The sequence below is a fragment of the Palaemon carinicauda genome, unplaced genomic scaffold, assembly GCF_036898095.1.
Source record: "Palaemon carinicauda isolate YSFRI2023 unplaced genomic scaffold, ASM3689809v2 scaffold426, whole genome shotgun sequence".
In the NCBI taxonomy this organism is placed as follows: domain Eukaryota; kingdom Metazoa; phylum Arthropoda; class Malacostraca; order Decapoda; family Palaemonidae; genus Palaemon; species Palaemon carinicauda.
In genome coordinates, this window is record NW_027171680.1 from 126,651 (window position 1) to 132,018 (window position 5,368).

Sequence of the window (5,368 nt, forward strand, 5' to 3'; positions counted from 1 at the left end):
GAAAAAGGCCAAATTTGAGTTTTTTTTTTACCTGAAAAAGGCCAACCTGGCAACCTTGTTTACAACTAGAATGAAAGAAGAATGTAAACAAAAACTTCTTCTGGAATCAGCGTAAGGTATAACTGGTCTTTTACTTTGTTTATTTACTTGCGGAGACGTTATAAAGGTATATACTATTTATACTTCCTGATTTTAGTGTTTTTCCCTTCAGATTTAATCTTATTATGGAAACAGATCATGTTATCAAAATCAAATTATACCGAAAACTAAAAAGCCTCAAGATTTTGAAAGGAATAAACCTTTTACTTTATTCAATACAACATTCTGTCTATATGTTATTTCTTCAGCAAATCAGAGATGACAGAAAAAATGCAATGGTGTAGTTATTATGAAATGGATTTTTAGCTTTTTGTATTTCATTTTCACGGTAGATCATGTACTGAGTTGTAAAAACTTTCCTTAGGATAACTAATGAATTGTTACTGGGCTTTATATCATATATGTAGGAATATGTAGCCTACACACTCACACACACACACACACACACACACACACACACACACACACATATATATATATATATATATATATATATATATATATATATATATATATATATATATATGTTGAAAAGGCTGACATAAGTCTTTTTATAGTTTATATATGACATATCTGTTTTGACGTTGTTACTGTTTTTTAGAATGATTTATAGTTCTCATCATTTATTTATTTCCTCATTTCCTTTCCTCACGGGGCTTATATATATATATATATATATATATATATATATATATATATATATATATATATATATATATACAGTAATATCTTGGTTTACAAGTAACTCAGAATATGAGCAAATCAGTATACGAGCATGGAAATTCAAATTGGTATACAAGCTTTGTATCAGTATGCAAGCAAAACTTTCCCTCTGTATTCACTTTTTTGTGGAATAACACTAATGGGACTAGCACGCGATGCACATAAAACAGGCTTACAGTACCCGTACACCAAGCACTCTGTGTTCACTGATTTCTATGCCATTTTGTTTTGCCCTAGTCCACATTGCCCCTGCTCAAACCATAACTCTTTCACTCTCCACATCTACAGTACTTGTACCCGCATCACCTAATGTTATTTTGTGAACGTCTTTAGCAGTGTTTTTTTTTTTGTAGAATTTTTTTTTTATTTCAAATCACCTGAAATTACATATGAAAATCAGGCTGTATATAAGTGAAGTGAGATTGGTGTTACCGTATGGATATGAGTCGTGGTATGACAATGAAACAATACACAACAGATTTTGTAGATTTGAGAACAAAGCCCTCTGAAGGATATTGGGAGTTAAATGGCAGGACAGGATTAGAAATGAAACTACAAGAGAGAGATTACTTGAGTGCCATGTGTGGATGAGATTATGGTGAGGGGCAGAGGGGAGGTGGTTTGGGCATGCTCTTCGCACTCCCCAAGAGATATTAGTTCACCAAACATTCAACTGGGCTCCACAAAGCATTAGAAGAGGTGGAAGACCCAGGCCTACATGGCTAAGGACTATGAAGCTTGAAGTAAGAGATGATGAATGGCGTAGTGTTGATTTAAAAGCTCTTAAGAGAGGTCCTTTGTGTCAATAGGCATATAGGAGGAGATGATAAACACGATGATGATTGTTTATGTCACGTTAACAATATTAACAGTACAATATAGCATCTAGATAATGGCCCCAAGATGATCAAGAAAGAAGCTGATAACTCAGAAGAGAAAAGAGAAAATGAATCCAGAAGCATAATCAAGGTACTTGTCTGGTTGCCTAAAAGGAATCCAGAAGCATAATCAAGGTACTTGTCTGGTTGCCAGAAAGGAATCCAGAAGCATAATCAAGGTACTTGTCTGGTTGCCAGAAAGGAATCCAGAAGCATAATCAAGGTACTTGTCTGGTTGCCTGAAAGGAATCCAGAAGCATAATCAAGGTACTTGTCTGGTTGCCTGAAAGGAATCCAGAAGCATAATCAAGGTACTTGTCTGGTTGCCAGAAATAAATCCAGAAGCGTAATCAAGGTACTAGTCTGGTTGCCAGAAAGGAATCCGGAAGCATAATCAAGGTACTTGTCTGGTTGCCAGAAATGAATCCGGAAGCATAATCAAGGTACTTGTCTGGTTGCCAGAAAGGAATCCGGAAGCATAATCAAGGTACTTGTCTGGTTGCCTGAAAGGAATCCGGAAGCATAATCAAGGTACTTGTCTGGTTGCCTGAAAGGAATCCGGAAGCATAATCAAGGTACTTGTCTGGTTGCCAGAAAGGAATCCGGAAGCATAATCAAGGTACTTGTCTGGTTGCCAGAAAGGAATCCGGAAGCATAATCAAGGTACTTGTCTGGTTGCCTGAAAGGAATCCGGAAGCATAATCAAGGTACTTGTCTGGTTGCCAGAAAGGAATCCGGAAGCATAATCAAGGTACTTGTCTGGTTGCCAGAAAGGAATCCGGAAGCATAATCAAGGTACTTGTCTGGTTGCCAGAAAGGAATCCGGAAACATAATCAAGGTACTTGTCTCGTTGCCAGAAATGAATCCAGAAACATAATCAAGGTACTTGTCTGGTTGCCCCGCAAAAATGTACAATCGTACAATGTCGTCGATTGATACAATTCTGAAAAGAAACAACAAATTAGAGCAATTGATACTGTGAAAGGGATGCTTTCATTGATGAAGCAAGGTCCAAATGTTCTTGATATCTTGTTAACGTGGTGAATTTGCTGTTCATTTGCATCAATGAGAAGCAGTTAGGAGGCGATATAATAACCAAGAATAATATTTGTGAAAAAGCAAAGTTTTTGTATGCTTGACCTTTTGAAAAATGAGCCAGGTACAATAGTAGACCAAGGAAAAAGGAGAATTGAACCGTCACTGGTTTGGAATCTTCAAGAAAAGAACAAACATGGTGTTTTGTGACATAGTAGATTGCGAGCTCCAATGTCAAGGCATCAGAGGGATTTGTTCCCAAATTTAAAAAGTTTATGGATTCCGAGTTTTATATGCCACAGCAAGTGCTCACCTGCAATGAGACCAGTCTGGTCTGGAAAAAGATACCAAGGAGGACCTTCATTAGTGTAGAAAAGGATATTTCTGGTCACAATCCCATGAAAGACCGTCTAACCCTGCTGTTCTGGACTAATGCCAACAAAAATGGCAAAATCAAACAGTTCCTTGTGTATCACTCGGAAAATCCCCGAGCTATTAAAAAGCACAAGGTGCAGAAGAAGTAACTGTCATGTGGAGGTCAAACAACAAGGCTTGGGTGACCCCCATTTTGTTTGTGGAAGAGGTCAATAAGATTTATGGTCCTGAGGACAAAAAGTACCTTTTGAAGAAGAACCTCCAACTCCAATACCTTTTGGACAAGAACCTCCAACTCCAATACCTTTTGGACAAGAACCTCCAACTCCAGTACCTTTTGGACAAGAACCTCCAACTCCAATACCTTTAGGACAAGAACCTTCAACTCCAATAGCCTTTGGACAAGAACTTCCAACTCCAATACCTTTAGGACAAGAACCTCCAACTCCAATACCTTTTGGACAAGAACCTCCAACTCCAGTACCTTTTGGACAAGAACCTCCAACTCCAAGCCTTATTGCTTATGGACAATGCTCCGGCCCATCCGGCCTTATGGGCAAGTACAAATTGATCAAGATCAAGTTACTACAGCCCATCATCACTACAATTCTACCACCCATGGATCAGCAGGTGATCTCAAAACACAAAAACTATACATAAATGCAATGTTGTAGCGATGTTTCAAGGTCACTGAAGGGACCAAGTTCACCTGAGAGTTCTGGAAAGAACATTTCCATATTGTCATCTGCATCAAAATGACTGAAAAAGCCTGGAAAGGGATCACCAAGATAACTTTCAATTCTACATGAAGGAAAATGTGGGCTGAATGTGGTGCTGAACGGGATTTTTAGGAATTGTAATCTTTGTAGGTGGAAGTTATTATTATTATTATTATTATTATTATTATTATTATTATTATTATTATTAGTAGTAGTAGTAGTAGTAGTAGTAGTAGTAGTAGTAGTAGTAGTAGCAGCAGCAGCAACTAAGCTATAATCCTAGTTGAAAAGCAGGATGTTGTAACTCCAATAGCTCCAAAAGGGAAAGTAGCCTATTAAGGAAAGGAAATAAGGAAACAGAATACTGTGGCTGGGTGTACCCTCAAGCAAAAGAACTCTAACCCAAGACAGTGGAAGACCATGGTACAGAGGCTATGGCACTACCAAAGGCTAGAGAACAATGATTTGATTTTGGATTGTTTCTTCTCCTAGAAGAACTGCTTACCATGCCTGAAGAGTCCATTCTACCTTTATCAAGTGGAAAGTACCCACTGAGCAATTACAGTGCCGTAGCTAACCCCTTGAGTGAAGAAGAATTTCTATTATCAAGAAGAATTTTCTGTTATCCAATTGCTATCATGTGTATGAAGAAAGAATGGAATGTGTAAAGAATAGGCCAAACTATTCAGTGTATGTGCAGGCAAAGGAAAAATGAGTCGAAACTAGAGAAGGATCGAATGTAGTACACTATTATCTGGCCAGTCAAAGGACCAAGTAACACTCTCGCGGTAATATCTCAACGGGTGACTGGTGCCTTAGCTAACCTTCTACCTGCATATATATATATATATATATATATATATATATATATATATATATATATATATATATACATACATACATATATTATATATATATTTATATATAGGCCTCATATATATATATATATATATATATATATAATATTATATATATATATATATATATAAAGTATATATATATATATATATATATATATATATATATATATATATATATATATATATAAATATATATAAGTATATATATATAAGTATATTATATTATATATATATATATAGTATATATATATATATATATATATAAGTATGTATATATATATATATATATATATATATATATATATATATATATATATATATATATATATATATATATATATATATATATATATGTCCTCCTTGGATGCATGCATAAGACATTTTACATCTTATGAACTTAATTTTCCCATTGAAGGTTTCACACCTGCTTTGAATTTAATCTTCCTATAATAACTTGATCATATACGGAGATAATGTTCACTGCAGCAAGAGTTGTAGTAAACAATAAGAAAATGTTAACTAGCAGGCAACTAGCTAGCAAAGTTGCTAGCAAGGTTTTTATGAATAGCGATTTAGTTGCTGCTATTTAGTTGGATGGCAAAGACTTAGTAGCCATTAAGCCTTAATTGCTAACTATAGTAATTTTTTATGATTCTGGGTCAAGGTTTCCATTTACTA